The sequence below is a fragment of the Aotus nancymaae genome, unplaced genomic scaffold, assembly GCF_030222135.1.
Source record: "Aotus nancymaae isolate 86718 unplaced genomic scaffold, 86718_ANA_hifiasm-v0.15.2.pri h1tg000036l, whole genome shotgun sequence".
Lineage (NCBI taxonomy): Eukaryota > Metazoa > Chordata > Mammalia > Primates > Aotidae > Aotus > Aotus nancymaae.
The window spans coordinates 8,520,427-8,539,153 of record NW_026988450.1 but is presented as its reverse complement, the minus strand read 5'-3'; positions in this window follow the sequence as shown (position 1 = coordinate 8,539,153).

The following is an 18,727-nucleotide window of genomic DNA, read 5'->3' as shown; positions in this document are numbered from 1 at the left end:
GGTCACAAGAAATGTTTTCAAGGAAACTTTGGGCAGAGCTATTTATGAATAAGGATGCAGTTTCAAAACAATGAAAACCATTTGTTTTGTGTTTTCTTCAGTCTGAAAACATGTGACACCAAAGCCTGAGGAACTGGAAGAACTCCCAAAAGTCTAATCCACAAATATCCTACAGATCTTTGGAGAATTTTGCTTGAGACCGTGCTTCTGGAACAAAAGAGGTGACTTTTACATTTACATTTAGAAACTGTTACAATGACTCCATACATCATCCCACCCCAAATAGAAATCTCAACTAAATTTCAATTAATATTACAACATAGAAGATTAGGCTGTGGGGCTAGATGGCACATTTCTTTATTTTTTGAAATAATTTAATGGTGATAGGAAAGGAACGGGAGTGACCCTTTTGGGTATTTTCTGTAATCATTTTTAGACATTTTATATTTGTTATGAAATAAAGTTTACATCCATCATGGAAGACACAAGAAGGAAAAGAGGGAGGGAGGGAAGGAGAAGGAAAATTATGCAGTTAGTAAAAAATACTGGAACCAAAATATTGGTAACATGTGGAACAGAATCTGAAGTCCGTATCAGAAGCAGTAGATATTCTTCTATGAAAGCTAAAGCCACTTACTGTTTTGACTACTGTGAGAAGATTGGCTCTGGGAACGAAATGAATGTCTTTTGTCATGACCATATTCTTTATTTTTTAAAGTAAAATTTTCAAAAAATTTTCTTTTTTTGTATTTCTGTAAGGTCGGTGGCAATGTTCCCTTTTTCATTTCTGATTCTATTTATTTGGATCTTTTCTCAGTTTTTCTTTATTAGTCTAGCTAGTGATCTGTCAATCTTATTTATTCTTTTAGAGAACCAACTTGGCAGGTGCAGTGGCTCAGGCTTATAATCCCAGCACTTTGGGAGGCTGAAGCAGGCAGATCACAAGGTCAGGAGTCTGAGAACAGCCTGGCCAACACAGTGAAACCCTGTCTCTACTAAAAATGCAAACATTAGCTGGGCGTGGTGGTATGCGCCTGTAATCCCAGATACTCAGGAGGCTGAGGCAAGAGAATCACTTGAACCTGGGAGGCGGAGATTGCAGTGAGCTGAGATCATGCCACTGTACTCCAACCTGGGCAACAGAGCTAGACTCTGTCCAAAAAAAAAAAACAACTTTGGTTTCATTGCTATTTTGTATGGATTTTCGTGTCTCAACTTCATTCGGTTGAGCTCTGATTTTGGCTATTTCTTTTTTTCTGCTAGCTCTGAAGTTGGTTTACTCTTATTTTCTAGTTCCTCTAGGTGTGATGTTAGGTTGTCAGTTTGAGATCTTTCCAATTTTTTGTTTAATGTAGGCATTTAGTGCTATAAACCTACTCCTTAACACTCCTTTAGCTATGTCCCAGAGATTCTGGGATGATGTATCTTTGTTTTCATTAGTTTAAAATGATTTTTTTTTAATTTCTGCCTTAATTTCATTGTTTACTAAAAAGCCATTTGGGAGAAGGTTGTTTATTTTTCATGTAACTGCATGGTTTTAAGCGATCTTCTTGGTATTGATTTCTATTTTTATTGCACTGTGGTCTGAGAGTGTGGCTTGTATGACATTGGTTTTTTAAAAATCTGTTGAGAATTGTCTTGTGATTGAGCATGTGGTCAATCTTAGAATATATGCCATGTGCAGATGAGAAGAACATATATTCTGTTGTTATTGGGTGGAGTGTTCTGTAGATATCTGTCAAGTCTGTTGGGGGTTGTTGAGTTTATTTCCCAAATATCGTTGTTAGTTTTCTGCCTTGATAATCTGACACTGTTCAGTGGGGCGCTCAAGTTCCCCACTGTTCTTGTATCCTTCTTTAAATCTTTTCAGAGGTCTCTAAGAACTTATTCTATGAATCTGGGTGTTCCAATGTTGGGTGTACATATATTTATGGTAATTATCTCTTCTTGTTGAATCGAGTTATCTGTCATTATGTAACACCCTTCTTTGTCTTTTTTGATCACTGTTGGTTTAAAGTCTGTTTTGCCTGAAACAGGAATAGCAACTCCTCCTCTTCTGTGTTTTCCTTTGCTTGATAGACATTTCTCCATTCTTTTACTTTGAGCCTATGGGTATCACTTGCATGTGTGTTGTGCTTCTTGAAAACAGCATACAATTGGGTCTTGCTTTGTTATCCAGCTTGCCACTCTGCACCCTTCAAGTGGGGCATCTGGCCCATTTATGTTTGAAGCTATTATCATTTTCCATAAAAAATGCAGTCAAGTAACATTGGAATCAGAGTGCACAATAATGAAGTGTGTAAATATAGGTTGTACTTGGAACCCATGTCCCAATTATTGTCCAGAGCCCTTGATAACTGGCCATATAGAGAGGTAAAATGATACCCATAAGAATTACATGGTAGATATAAACTGTTAAATTTTTTAAAATTTCTTATAAACACGAATAAACAATATAGTTAATCCACTCCCTTTAGGAATCGTAAAGACACTCTTTTTGCTATTGTTAACTAATTTGTCAATTTTTTTCTTATGTAATTCCTATTTAGTGTGATATGCAATGGCTAAGCAAATGAACTATTCTATTTAGCTTGTTTGCCTTGTAGCCTTGTAAGAGATCTATTGTAAAATAAAAGGCATGCCATGCCCCTTTCATTCACTCATTTTCTCCATTTACTTTCATTTATTTAAAATGTTGAGGAAATCCCTTAAACATATGGTTAGTTTTGAAGCATACAATCCACACATTTTCAGTATAGGTTGTGAATTTAATTTTTTAAAAATAGTCCTTTTGTTGAAAATATAGGAACAATTACGATAATTTTATATTTCACATAACTAATTTCTTAGGCAATAGAAATAACCTAATTTTACTGTTGTCACAGTCAAAATGAAAAGTCAACAGAAGACCTATTTGCTAAAGCCAGCAGCTTGGGAACAAATATGAGAAGATCAGGACTTTTCCTTGAATGCCTGGGAATTTCATATAAATACAAAGTACAATAATGAGTCAGGCTCACCAAAGAAGAGGTAATACATTTATTTCCATGAACTGGAGGAATACTTTTAAAAATTCTATTTGAAGAACAGACTCAGTGTAGCCAATTTACTATTAGTTTAAAAAAATAAATCCATTCAGCAATATGGCAGTTCCTCAAGGAGCTAGAATCAGAACTACCATTCAATCCAGCAATCCCATTATGGGGTATATACCCAGAGGTACATAAATCATTCTACCTTAAAGATACATGCATGTGAATGTTCATTGCAGCATTACTCACAATAGGAAAGACACGGAATCAATCTAAATCCCCGTCAATGACAGATTAGATAAAGAAAATACAGTACATATACACCATGGAATATTATGCAGCCATAAAAAAGCACAAAATCATGCCTTTCGTGGCAACATGAGTTGAACTAGAGGGTGTTATCTTTAGCAAACTAATACTTGCTAATAGCTAATTAACACCCTCTAGTTCAATACAAGCTAATACAAGCTAATAGCAAGGAATAGAAAACGAAATTCTACATTTTCTTACTTATAAGTGGGAGCTAAGTGATGAGAACCCATGAACGCAATGAAGGAACAACAGACACTGGGGTCCACTTAAGGGATGGAGGTGGGAGGAAGGAGAGGGGCAGAAAAAATAACTACTGGGTACTAGACTTAATGCCTGGGTGATGAACTAATCTGTATAACAACCTCTGTGATATGAGTTTACCTATGTAACAAATCTCCACAAGTACCCCTGAACTTAAAAGTTAAAAAAAAAATTAAAATCATGCTCATGATTCCATTCACTTGAACCATCTCTAAGTTCTGAAGTCATCTGTGATTTTACAACCACTCAACAGAAATGTCAGAGAGAATGCCAGCGAATTTCTCTAATGTACCACTTAACAGCCAGCCACCAGTGAAGAAAAACTTAAGATGATGGAATTTATAAATTTAGGGCTTTAGGAAACTCTTCCTCATTCAGACTCTTAGGGAATTTTTAAAAATTCTCCTTTAAAATAATTTTTTTAAGATATCAATCTATCCAAAACAGGGGCCTCTACTGGAGTTTTAATGGTATTCACTCTAGACTCGAGCATATCTGGGCATAATTAGAGGGTTGGTGCAGTGGGTTCACCAGAAACCTATTTACACTGATTGCCAACAAGCCAAGTGGGAAGACCTTACACTGAGAGAGTGTCAAAGTGAACAAATGTGAGTAACAGGCGCTAGGTGAGTACAACAGATGTGATTCTTGGGACTCTGTTGAGATTTGACTCCTGGCCCAAACTCCATGTTTTGTGCCCGAGTGGTGAGACATGACCAAGAAAGCTGAAGCAAGTGTTTCTGCATCATCTCCATGTGATGTCTAAGATCACCAGGCATCTACAACACCAGTGCTGTGGCAGCCGTGGAGCTGACAGTAGTGTTGGAACAAGGAGCCACAGAATCATAGGAAATGGTATTGTGGTTGGTGGCACTGAAAATCGCAGCCATGGTGTTGCCCTGACAGCCCTCAGCTTTAGGCATGGGTGCTCCCTGTGCCTCAGAAGCCCTCAGGCATTGGTGACTTGTCAGCAGGTTTGGAGGGTACCCGTGGATTCAGTGCCATTAGAGGGAAACACAGCAGTCCCCTTAGACATGGACATTTATGTCCACAGCAAAACAGGGAGAAAATGAGCAGACAGCACATCGTATCTAGGGAGCCCAGGCACTTGTAAGAAGGCAAAGTGAATCAAGCAACCTGAATTTTAGTTCAATTTATTTATTGTTACATAATAAACCATGCAAAAATTTGGAGGCTATATTAGGATTCTCCAGAGAAACAGAACCAACAGTGTGGGTGGGTGGGTGTGTGTGTGTGTGGGAAGAGAGAGAGAGAGAGAGAGAGATTGACTGATTTTAATAAATTGTCTTACATGATTATTGGGGATGGCAAGTCTTAAATATACAGGCCAGACCAGCAGGTGGAAAACTAAAGAAGAGAAGATGTTGCCAACAATGTTTGAGGGTCGTCTAGATGCAGTAATTTTTCCCCTTTGTGGGAATTCAGTTTTGTCTCTTAAGACCTTCAACTGATTTGATAAGGCCCACCTACATCATGGAGAGTAATGTGTTTACTCAAAGTCTAATTTAAATATTAATCACATCCAAGAGATACCTTTCATATAGACATCTAGATTGGTGTTTGACCAAAAACTGGGTCCCATGGCTGTCATGGCCTAGCCAAGTTGACACATGAATTAAGACAGTGGCTTCAAAGTGCATTCTAATATTTCTAATGATTCTGTGGGTTGCCTGAAACTCAGCCAGATGGTTGCCTTTTAGTTAGTTATTCATGAATAACAAACAACACACAGCTCAGTGGCCTAAACCGCATGTATCTTTTTATTTCCCACAGTTCTTTGATTTGGGCTCAGGCATTCATTGGTTCTGCTTGTCTTGCTTGGAGTTCCCCATGCAGCTGCAGTCAGATACAGGTGTGATGGACTGTCCCAGATGGTTTCACTCACAGGTTCGTGGCTTAGGCAGGGATATCTGCCAAGCTAAGCTCAGCTGGGTTGTGAGTATTGCTGAGTCCTCTCTTCCTTATTCATACGAGTCTCAAGGCCCCTCCCTAGTGATCTCTTGACATGGTCTACAGCACCATAGCTAGACTTAGGCTGCTGCTCAGGGGTCCCTGGGGCCGCTTAAGACTCAGGTTTGGAACTGGCATAGGGTTACATCTTTTTTCTTTTTTTTCTTTTTTTTTTTTTCTGAGACAGAGTCTTGCTGTGTCGCCAGGCGCCAGGCTGGAGTGCAGTGGTGCAATCTCAGCTCACTGCAATCTTCGCCTCCTGGGTTCAAGTGATTCTCCTGCCTCAGCCTCCCCAGTAGCTGGGACTACAGGTGCACGCTACCACACTCAGCTAATTTTTTGTATTTTTTAGTAGAGACAGGGTTTCACCATGTTGGCCAGGATGGTCTCGATCTCTTGACCTCGTGATCTGCCCGTCTCGGCCTCCCAAAGTGCTGGGATTACAGGCGTGAGCCACCGTGCCCAGCCAGGGTTACTTCTATCATATGCTATGGGTTAAAATAAGCCACAGGGTCTACTCAGTTTACTGTGGGAGAAGAACCACACAAGCTGTGAGTGCCAGCCACCTGGTTCAAAGGGAGACACATATTACAACTTCTATACCAATTTTGCTAGATTTCCTACACAGCTGGTGGGAGCGGAACCCAAGAAACACTACTTGATGGCTGTCATTCCTCTGTCCATAGACTGATAGAGCCAGGAGAGCACAGGTAGGAAACTTGCAGCCTCAAGAAAATGGACAAGTTCCTTCCAATCCACCATGCAAACACAAGCTTCTCAACTGCCCACTGCAGTGTTATTTCTAGAGAAAGACAGCTGGTGTCTTGAGTTAAAACATTCAAATATATACTTTCTATACCTTTACTTAAGTCTTCATAACATTCATAAGTAGTAACTCACCATATAGTTTGGAATGGCCACAGTGTCTAGTATTCTAGTTAAAAGTAGGGATTCCTAGTCATTATCCATTTCCATGCATTCTTGAGATCATCTTGGGATCATGAGTTCAATCCCAAACATCCATTTGGATTTGTTACTGGCCAGTGTGCATGGGAAATTAAGCATTCTACTCCACCTAATGTGCTTCTGGGAGATCTGGAATAATTTCAAAAAACTTGGTCTTAAGAGACCACAACAAAACACCTCTCAGAGTCCATTTGGGTACTATGAAAAAATACCATAGGCTGGGTGGTTTACAAATAACAGAAACTTATTGCTGAGAGTTCTAGAGACTGGGAAGTGCTGGCAGATTCAGTGTCTGGTGGGACGCTACTTTGAGGTTCATAAATTATTTCTTCTGTGTTCTCACATGGTGAAGTGGGTGAGGGAGCTCTGTGGAGCCTCTTTTATAATGGCATTAATCTCATTCATGAGGGTTCTACCCTTATGATTAAATCACCTCCCAAATACCCCACCTCCTAATATCTTCACATTGATGATTAGGTTTCAATATGTGAATTTGTGGGGAAGCAAACATTCAGACCATAGCAACAGCTAAGAATGGATCCTTCTTCCCATAATTCAGGCCTTTTTTTCTTGGTTCCAATCCAGAGCTGTCACAATAGAAACTTCTCCAATCAGAAACAACTGAACATAGTTTGGGGTAAAGAAATCAGTGTGCTTGGAAAATGGTTCTTAACTGTGTTTTTCTTAAAACTCTTAATAATTTGCTACAAGTGATATATCCTCCCTCTCCCCAAAATGCATAGACCTAAATATGTGTACAAAAATTCAGGGGTATTTTACATAGGTTTATAGGCTGTAAGCTTATTCACAAAACATCAAAGTCTCATAGACTGCACAGTCAAAAGCCCCTGCTGAAACATCTCCCTCCCTCTTATCTTGCACCCCACTCCCCTTACATCTCCTTATGATGCCCAAATCAAGTCTCAAAAATAGGCATAAGATATACCCTTGGCCAGCTCTATTTTTTTTTTTTTCTATTAGGGTCCCAAGCCTGTTAAACTACAGTCAGATGTGCAAAAAATAATAATAAAGGTCATTAATGACATGGTTTGGCTGTGTCCCCACCCAAATCTCATCTTGAATTGTAGTTCCCATAATCCCCATGTGTTATGGGAGGTAATTGAATTGTGGGGAGCGTTACCGCCATACTTTTCCTGTGATAGTGAGTTCTCATGAGAGCTGATGGTTTTAAAAGGGGCTTTTCCCCCTGTTGCTCAGCACTTTTCCTTGCTGCCACCATATGAAGAAGGATATGTTTGGTTCCTCTTCTGCCACAATTGTAAGTTTCCTGAGGCCTCCCCAACCCTGCAAAACTGTGAGTTAATTAAACCTCTTTCCTTTATAAATGACCCAGTCCTGGATATGTCTTCATCAGTAGTGTGAGAATGGACTAATATAGTTTCTTTCTCTCTCTAATACTATTCCAATCTTTCTCCTAAACATGAATTTTTACACACACACACACACACAGATGCACACACATGCACACACATACACATGCACATATGCTGCAGCTCAGCCTCCCCCTCCTGGTAGCCAGCCTCAGCAGGCAATTTGCTTCCTGCCAGCTGCCTGCCTGACTTCTTCCCCCTTTTGTGTGCACTAGTGATCTTGAGCTTCCATAAGGCCACCTGATAACTCAAGGTGGCTGGGAAGCACAATGCCAGGCTCTGTCTGGCTTGCCAAATTGCCACATCTTTCTTGCTTACTAAATTGATCTTGGCGCAGCCATCCACAGATGACTGTGTGGGACTTTTGGCCAGGTGACCTCTGAGATCTCCAAAGATGAATACAGGCCCAAGTCCTCAGTTTGTCCAAGTCTCTTTTAATCTGCCTCATATGTCTCCCCTGTCCAGGTTGATGACCACACAGAGATCTAACAAATGCTTGTTTCTTGCCTCTCCTACCTTCATCTCCTTCTTCCCCTGAAAGTCTTGGGTTAGAAGTTGTGGATTTGGGACTTTTCCTCTCTCTACATCACATTTTTAGCATATCCTATAATATCTACTCTCACAGCCTAGCTGCCATGAAAGAACAGCTTCTCCATACAGATTAAAGATTCTATGTTTGGTCAGGAGACCTTCTTTACATGTATAAAAACTGTGGTCTGAGCTCTCCAAGTCTGGTTCTTTATATGCTAGAGCAATTTAGCAAATTCACTTTTAACAAAGCCCAATTTTTCAGCAAATTGCTTTCTCTGAACACAAGCAAAAGTCTTATTCAACAGTCAAAGCTGAAAAATGTATACTTTGTCCCAGCAGATATCACCTTAATCCTAAAACAATAAAACTTTGTGCTTCTAAGACTAGGAAGCCTCAGGGGTAACAAGATTGGCAGGATCTTTCAAACAAAATGTTTAAATGTTATTCTCTTTCACTGTAATGTTTCCATGAAAAAACAAGACTCGGGTATGGTGACATCTCTGAATCTGAGCAAGCAACCTGGAGGAGATGGGATCTTTGACGATCAAAATGATAAGAAAACAAAGTACTGCAAATATTTACGGGCTGCCTATTGAAATTTTTGTTACTGTTTTTAAGAACGTTCTTTATATTCTCACCAGTGAGGATCATCAAGATTAGTTACACAGGATTGCCCAGTCCCTGCCTGCCTCACTTGAAAGTACCCTGAAGTTCAAAGCTGCACATGCTATTACTCAGTAATGTAAGTAAAACTGTAAGTCAAATGTGTTCTAAGATGGGGACCCTCTACTTAAAGCGTTTTCAATTAGAAAGTACCTTTGAATACAATTTTTAAAACCTACTTTTTATTTAGGACTTTCCCTTTCATTTTAAGGGTAAGGAAAGTACATTTGTTGATGCTGCCAAATTTTACACACCCTTCAGTATAATGTAAGCCATCTGTGGAGTACCTGTAGTTGAATTTTCAAATCATCCACCTATTTCCCTTTCAATTTAACTCTAACTTATGAATAATGAGGAGGGAAAGAGTTATGTGTTTAAAGTCATAAAAGTAAAAGTGTTGGTACTACATGCTCAAAAATGCAGTTTGATTTCTTTTTATTCAGAAGCAGACTAAGTGTGGACAAGTTTGCTGCTGGCTAGGGCACCGATCTGTGCTGGACACTAAATATCATTGTAATAAATGGAATGTGGTCCCAGGTAACTGAGTTTTTATCATGGCTCCTTATAAAACTGTAGTATGTAAATTTGTTTCAAACGCTATACTTGAGTTAAAACAAAACAAAACAAAACAGGTTGGGCGTGGTGGCTCACGCCTGTAATCCCAGCATTTTGGGAGGCCGAGGCAGGCAGATCACAAGGTCAAGAGATTGAAACCATCCTGACCAACATGGTGAAACCCCATCTCTACTAAAAAATACAAAAATTAGCTGGGTATGGTGGTGCACACCTGTAGTCCCAGCTACTCGGGAGGCTGAGGCAGGAGAATTGCTTGAACCCAGGGGAAGGAGGTTGTAGTGAGCTGAGATTGTGCCATTGCACTCCAGCCTGGTGCCTGGTGACAGAGAGAGACTCTGTCTAAAAAAACAACAACAACAACAACAACAACAAAAACACTCCAGTGACTATTTTTGCAACAGGATTAGAAAGGTCCAAGTTGCCCACAGGCCTCTCTGAGACCAACCACCTGGTGGTCACCTAAAATCAGCCATCACAGAGCCAGCATTCTGAAGTCAAATATTAAATGGCAAATCACATTATGAATGATCACTTAAAGCTAAAACCCTTTAATAAGATTTCCAGTAAGATATTTGGTTTAGGAAATGACAAAGAACTGAAGAGAAAAATACAAAATATTTTACAGATACGAAAAATCCAAAGAAATATACATATTTTGAATAACGCTGTAAAACAATATCCATGTGTGTTTCTGACACTAATAGTATCTAGTTTTAGTGTCAGAAAAACAGAAACAAAAGAAAAACTTGACCAAAATTATAATAATATGTAGTTTCAGAAGTAAACCTCCTATTTTAAAGATAAAGAAGAAATGTGGACTTTTAGTTAACAGAAAATCAGTTTCTCCCATTCCTACTAGATAAATGCTGAATAAAAATATTAAAAATCATTGCCAACAAAGGCCTACATGTGTAAGTTCCTTTCTTGGATCCTGGGGCGATAAGCGAGCCCTCCTGTATATTCTCTGCTGGTTTCCACACTGGCTTCCTTGGGAATACCATCTCCTTTAATCAGGACACTTTCTGTCTATTAATGAAAGCCAAGGTAAGTGGTGTATTTTAAGCTAAGTAAAATGGAGCTTTCAAGTCTTTTCAATGGAAAGACTGTCAAGCCTCCTACCCTCCCTGTATCTTAGAGCAGGGGTCCCCAGCCTCCTGTCCGTGGACCTGTACCAGTCCTATGGCTGTTAGAAACCTAGCCACACATCAGGAGGTGAGCAGCAGGCAAGCACGCATTACCACCTGAGCTCTGCCTCCTGTTAGATCAGCAGCAGCACTGGATTCTCATAGGAGTACAAACCCTATTGTGAACTGCACATGCTTGGGATCTAGGTTGCATACTCCTTATGAGACCTCTAATGCCTAATGATCTGAGGTGGAACAGTTTCATCCTGAAATGATCCCCTGCCCCCACACCCCTGTCCACGAAAAAATTGTCTTCCATGAAACTGTTTCCTAGTGCCAAAAAAGTTGGGAACTGCTGTCTTAGAGGAACAACCGTACTGTATAAGTTTAAAATTGATTGCTGTTCAATTTAGTCTAAGCTCAGAACCATAATTCCAGATGATAGGTCATTTTGTGTCTTGGATGTCACCTAAAATGTCAGCTGTTGTGTTATTTGCAGTTGTGAAAATCAATCAACGTGATGGACTAGAAAGAACATACATTTGGAGGTCATACAAAACTTGGTTTGTGTGCTGACTCCTCTGCTTTCCACCTGCTTGATCTTCTCTAAGATTCTTATCTTCTCTGAGCCCCCTTTGCAGGGTTAGTGAGCAAAACAGATCATATTTAAGAAAGTCTTTCACGCCGACTACAGATTAGATGTATTATTTTCACTATCATTCTTATTGGCATTATTCAGCATGCCATCTCTGTCTATATCTAATCATGCAATTAAAATATCTAACAAGAATGGAGGCCCTGACATTTATCTCTCTCTCACACACACACACACACACACACACACTCTCTCTCTCTCTCTCTCTCTCTCTCTCTCTCTCTCTCTCTCTCTCTCTCTCTCTCACTCTTAAATCCAAAAACTTACTCCCAAGGTTAAAAGACAACGTTTTCATTTGGCGGTCTTTAGCTATTGCTCCCTTGTCACTGTGGCTCCTCTGAACTATTCTCTCCGTCCACTGTCAGCATATTCATCTTATCCATTAGGATTTTAGTCAAAACTTTGAGAGCATGCATATACCATATCAGGGATAATAATGAGGCTCAACTGGAATGCCTACTTTTAAAGTAATGGCTGCCTAGAATGCTGTGCTGACAGAGAGTATAAAGCTACATCTGGACTCAGAAGAAAGGTTGTTATGACTGGTGAGCGGTGTCGGTCCTGGGTACAGACATGTGTGTACACTCATTCACCTTCCCTGCCCAATACCACTGCATCACCTCTACACAATCCCAAAGACCTAATGGGATTGCAAAGCACACTGCAAAATGAAAAGCTGCCACGTGATGTGGAATACATGTCATTCCCACACTCGGGATATTCTTAGAAGTGGAGTCACCAGACCAGTGACTCACTGTTTTATTAATTGGCAGTAGATCTATAAAAAAATCAAGGTGCAGTCATGTGCATATGGACAAAGCACTCTGCAGATAATTGGTAAATATTTTACACTAGAACTAGCTTTACCTTCTCTCTACATGCTTCTAAGTTTTATATGCACTGTACGTTGATGTGTACTCAGCCCAAACTCATTTTTCTAGAAGTTGGTGCACAATAAGGAAAGAGGGAAAATGTAGAAGACCATGCTAAATCAATCTCAGCTACCTTTGTGAAATTTACTATTCAAGCCATCACCGCTAACCCTGATGCTGAATTCATACTAGAATAATTAACGTTTAGTGCACTTTGTTTATACTCTCTCTCCTTTTTTCAGGTGGTACATTTAAAACTGAGTTTGTTTCAACAGCATCCCTCTTTCCTCCTTTAAAACAATTTCCTCTGCTTCTTGGGACTTCAAGAAAGTTACAGTCTCCTGTGTTTTTCATGTGAACTGATTTCTCTGGTTACCAGTAATATCTAAATTTCTTTCTAAATTTTTTAAAAATCAGAGAAGACAGATTCAGAATCAGGTAAGCCTTTTTAAACAAAACATAAAAGTTATTATGAAAAATAAACCGGAAGAAAAAGAATTGATTTTGCTGATATATAATACAATTGAAAGTTGCCCTGCTGTGAATATTTCTTTCTTCTTTCAAAGCCATTTTTGAAATTGATTGCATTCTTATTTTGAAAAGGAAGTATTTTCCTTAAATATATTATTTGTAGGGTTTTTCCTCCTTTTTACATAATCTGAGCTCCTCAACACAATCAATAGCTTCTTACTAATAAAAGAATTTAGAAGTTGTTAATGTCTTTCTTTCATCTCCTTTTTCTTCGGATTTAATCCATCAAGAAGGTAAACAGCAACTAAAACTTTTTCCAATTTCGTGCCCAGGGACCAGTATATAGAAGTACATGGAAACTTTAGACTTTTCTATCACATCATTCTCATTTATCCAGTGTCGTATTTTGTGACAGTCCCTTAAAGACCCAGCTTAATGTTAATGCCAAAAAGCATATACTTTCCTTTGGCGGTTGTTAAACAAATTCCACCAATGAGAGCCAGATTTACAAAGGTATATGTACAGTGATTAGTTCCACTGCCCATAATTACTGCCTGCTCAGGAGAGCTCTGAACAGAGGCAATGTCCTAGAATGTTATTGCAGTGAGAAACAAAATATATATTCAGGCCATTTACAGGAATCTTTCTCATGAGGCTCAGATCCAAGTAAATCATGACAAGCCGACATCGTTAGGTTCTTTGACTCCTTGATTCTCAAAAGCTTAGGTGGCTGGTATTTCCTGGCTCTTACTCTGTGGGACTTGGCCCTCAGCTTTTAAAAGAATTGGGTTATGGAGGAATCACTGGGGCTGCCTGGAAAGTGAAGGCAGTTTCCACCCTGGTAGCCAGACAGGATACCAGGGGATTAGTTGTATAGCACGTTTGGTGCTAAATCCATTCAGCAGAGGCCTTGTCCCCAGGCTTCTAGCCAGACAGGGCTTTTGAGGGGAAAGCATATTAATGGGAACATCAATAATTCCGCATTAAGTGCTTCTCTTTACCTTAATGTGACCTTTTGGAGTGACTACAACAGCCACACTGGCTCCATCAACCGGAGGCAAACAACATTCTGACTGTCCCGACATTCCTTCTATACTCAGAAGCTCATGTTTTATCAAACACCTACAACTCACAAACCTAAAGACAGAAAATCTTCAGACTTTTTCCTTACTTGATGGTGTACATTTGCCTCTCAGGAATTTTAAGGGCCTAATTCAAGATCGCAGAAAATGGACTGAATAAGCATGCCAAAAATAAAACTCAGGATTTGAGACTCCAGGGTTGTTATTCCATCCTTCATGTATATATCCCAGTGTAAGGTAAGATTCTGATTGATTAAGTGAGTGAATGACCTTAACTGGGCTCCCTGTTTTCACTTTCCCACCCCAACACACAGTCTATTCTCCTCAGAACTCTGAGAATAATCCTTTCAAAATGCAAAGCACATTGCATGCCTCCCTACTCCCCACCCCCACACAAGGGGGATATACCAGCCCTTCAGAGATCTCACATGACACCAAGAATAAAATCCTAACTCCTCCCTTTGGCTTACTGCGCCCTGTAGATCCCAATGGCCTGACCCATCTTCTATCACCACCCTTGCTCACTGTGCCCTATTCACCTTATTCCTTGGCATTCCCCGGCAGGCAAGCCTAATCCCCTGGGAGCCTTTTACATGCTGTTCTTCTGCCTGGAGCACTTGTCCCAGATCTTCACATTTCTTGTCACTTCCTGCTCCTCCTTCATTCCATCTTCCATCTCTGTCTAGCACTCTGCCCCACAGACACAGCATTGCATACAGTTTGTGTATTGCCTGCCTCCCTGACCGGAATGCAAGCACCCTGAAGCCAGCAGAGCCATCCCATATTGACTTGTGTCTCTGCCATCTGGAACAGTTTGGACATGTGCTGTGGTTTCAATGTGTCCCCCAAAGTTCACGTGTTGAAAACTTAACTCCTGATGCAACAGTGTTGAGAGTGGGTCCTTTAAGAGGTGAATAGGTCATGAATGCTCTGCTTTCATGAATGAATGAATGTTGTTATTGTGGGAGTGTGTTCTTTACAGGTTTGTCATGAAAGCACACTCAGATCTCTTGCTCTCTCTGGCATGCTTTCTCACCATGGATGCCTACCCCCATGTTATGATGCAGCCAGAAGGTCCTTGCCAGATGCAAGCTTCTCAGTCCTAGACTTCCCAGCCTCCAGAACCAAATAATCTTCTATTGTTTATAAATTGCTCATCTGTGGTATTCGGTTATAGCAGCACAAAGCAGACTAAGACAGCATGACAGAGCAGGTATCCAACGAAGATTTGAGGAAGAGTGAATTGGAAAGCTTCTTCCAGCTTGAATAAGGCTCTGCACATGGCCTGGGTGTCAGGTGGCTCCTGATGGACAGAGATCTCATTATTCTGAGCAGCATTAAGCAGGCATAGGCAGGGACCTGAATTAGTCACTTTGCACCAAACCTCCTTCAATCCTTCAGTCCGCCCTCCATCGCTATAAACTCTATACAAATATAAAGTTTACTTCTTGTGTTCTCTCCATAGATTTCCAACCAGTTAAATAAAACCACGGGGTAGAGAAAATAGTATGCACAGTGGTTGTAGCAGATCTAATTTTTGGCCACATCCCAGCTGTGAGACTTTAAGAAGGTTATTAAACCTCTCCAGCATTCAGTGCCTGCTGTGGGCTGAACTGTGGCCCCTCAAAAGTTCATATATTGAAGTTCCAACCCCTAGTGTCTCAGAATGTAATTGGATTTGGACATAAGGTCTTTAAAGTGGCAAATGAATTAAAATGAACTTGTTTGAGTGGGTCCTAATCCAGTATGATTATTGTCCTTATAAGAGGAGGAAATCTGGACATGGGTAGGTATGGAGGGAAGAGGTATAAAGACATGGGAAAGAGACCTGGAGCAGACTCTCTCACAACCCTCGGAAGAAACCGACCTGCAGTCACCTCGCCCGTGGACTTCCAGCCTCTAGAACTGTGAGCCAATAAATCTGTTGTTTAAGCCTCCCTGTATGTCATACTTCATTATGCAGCCCTAGCACACTAACAAAATGCCCGTATCTATAAAATAGAAAAGGTGATGGCAGATGCGTGGTCCCATTATTGTGACCTAGACATTGTTGTGCAGATTAATTAAAATATATAAAGACCTTAGCTTTGTGTCAAGCATGTAACAATCACTCATGATTTTAACTATTATTAGTGCTACTTCACCTGGCCAATAAAATCAATTAATTATAAATATAAGACCTTAAAGTGGTCATTTTATAACTGAGGTTAAAAATCTATGTCTAACATGAGTAAAATGTATCTTCTTCATCCAGAAAAACATGACACTTTCTAGGCATGGAGAGGGGACAGAAAGGTAGGAATTCCTTCTCTGCTCTGTAAATATCTGCTATTCTGTAACATGAAGCCATAGAACTTAATGTAATGGGATGCCCGTGCAGCTATGTGCCACATAACACATTTCAGTCCACAAAGAACCATACATATATGATGATGATTCCGTAAGATTAGATCATATTTCTACCATACCTAGTGTGTTGTAATTGCCTACAGTATTCAGTAGAGTAACCTGCCGTACAGGTGTGTAGCCTAGGAGCAATAAGCTGTACCATATTGCCCAGGTGAGTGGGAGGTGTACCCTCTAGGTTTTTGGAAGTGCACTCTGATGCTTGCACAATGATGAAATCTCCTGATGATAAATTTTTCAGAAAGTATCCCTGTTGTTAATGACACATGACTGTACACAGTAGAAACTAAAACTAAAATGTTAGTCTAAGGAATATATCTTGTGAAGACAGAATGATCTAGCGGGAGGAGGGAAAGAGAGCCAGATACGCATTCTTCCCTGCATACTGTGTTCAACATTGAGCATGGGAAGAATGGGAAGAGCCCCTAAATATTCCCTCAACTTCCAGGTGACAAAACCAAACACACATCACAAATTTTGCCTAAGAGATAAAGTTAGTGGTAAAACTCCATTCTTTGCCATTAAGCTTTCTATCAGGACCTCATTTCCACAGCATTGTCTGTGCGTGCAAGTTTGAGAACACGACTGAAGAGGTCAGAGACTGGAGGCTCAGTTGAAAGGCAAGATTGGAAACCTCCAAATAATTCTGTGACAGAACTACAACCGAAATCTGCAACACTGGAGATGTACTGTAACTGTCAGGTGTAGTTCCAAGGCACGCTGCTGTGGCTGTGGCTCCTACCTTGATCTTGGACACGTGACTCAAGTTTACTACTCTGTTTCCACCTTTGTTCTGCATTTATGCAAACACACCTACCAGATGGGGTCTTCTAAGAATTAAATAATGTAATCTATTAACTATTATAACAATGTTAGCAAAATTGAAAGAAAAAGAAAACATCGTATCTTTCCTGCAGAACAGAAGTATAGCAGCTTTACAGACACGCTAAAGTAATTCTGATCTCCAAAGTTAGAGCCACTGTTCTTACATCCCATATTTTTAATAAAAACTTGCAAATATTCTTAACACTCTGCAGAGTGTTGATATAATACTTGTGCTCACTTTCAAAATCACTGAATAACTAAGCCCTGAGGAGGAGTCTGTGTATTACACATCCCAAACTAGACAATTACAGAGGCCAAAGGAGACAGAAAGCATCCTCCACCTTCTGAACAGCAGCTGGCTACCTTTGCACTGGGACATCCCAGTTAAATTAGAGCAGGCATGGAGAGTGCAAAGGTCAACGCATCCAAGGCAGTAGTCGCCAACATGATTGGCACCAGGGACTGGTTTCGTGGAAAACAATTTTTCCGTAGACTGAGGGTGGTGAGAGGGGGATTGTTTGTGGATGATTCAAGTGCATTACATTTATTGTGCACTTTATTTATATTATTACATTGTAATGTATAATGAAATAATTATACAACTCACCATAATGTAGAATCAATGGGAGCCCTGAGTTTGTCTCTCTGCAACTAGACAGTCCCATCTAGTGGAGATGAGAGACAGTGATAGATCATCAGGCATTAGATTCTTATAAGGAGTGTGCAACCTAGATCCCTCGTATGCGCAGTTCACAATAGGATTCACGATCCTTTGAAAATCTAATGCCACTGCTGACCTGACAGGGGGCATAGCTCACGCAGTAATACAAGCATCTGTATTTACAGCGACTTATTTGAGATACAATATAATCAATTATATCTCAAATAAGTTGCTGTATATACAGATGAAGCTTCATTCGCTTACCTGCCACTTACCTCCTGCTGTGTGACCCCAGTACTGGTCCATGGCCCGGGGGTTGGGGACTCCTGGCCTAAGGTATCTAATATTCTGCTTCCTAAAATTCTGATTTTCCTTTTGCTCTACCCACTTCTGTTGTCTATTGGGCATTATGAAAATCACTGGGTATTCAATGGTAAAATTATGGAGTTCTTCACTTCAAGAACCTCAAGTGAAATGGGACCTTAATTATAGCTATTTCATCAATTCTATCTCAAATAAATCTAGATTTTAAACTAAAATTTGTTTGATTTAATCACTGTTCTCATTGATTTTTTTTGTCATGGAAATGTGTTCTGTGTATATTGCAGGAATCAGGGCTCATGAATGAGATATGTACGTCCTCAGATGTTTAAATGAAAGGAACAGATAAGTAGGTGTTCTTTATTTTGGATGAATGTATTTTAGGTCTTTTAGTGAAAGTTACCTCTGTGCATAAGAATGCACTTATTTCCTACCCACAAAATTTTATACAAAACTCCAGGGAGGGACTAGAGCTGCTGAAAACCATCCTTGAGCCACTCAGGGCCCAGGGACCCAGGTTAGGGAGCTTCGCTGTAAAGAGAAGTACTAAAACAGGATGCATGCCTGCACTGTGGAGTATTATTGGAACACATAGACTAGCCTGTGT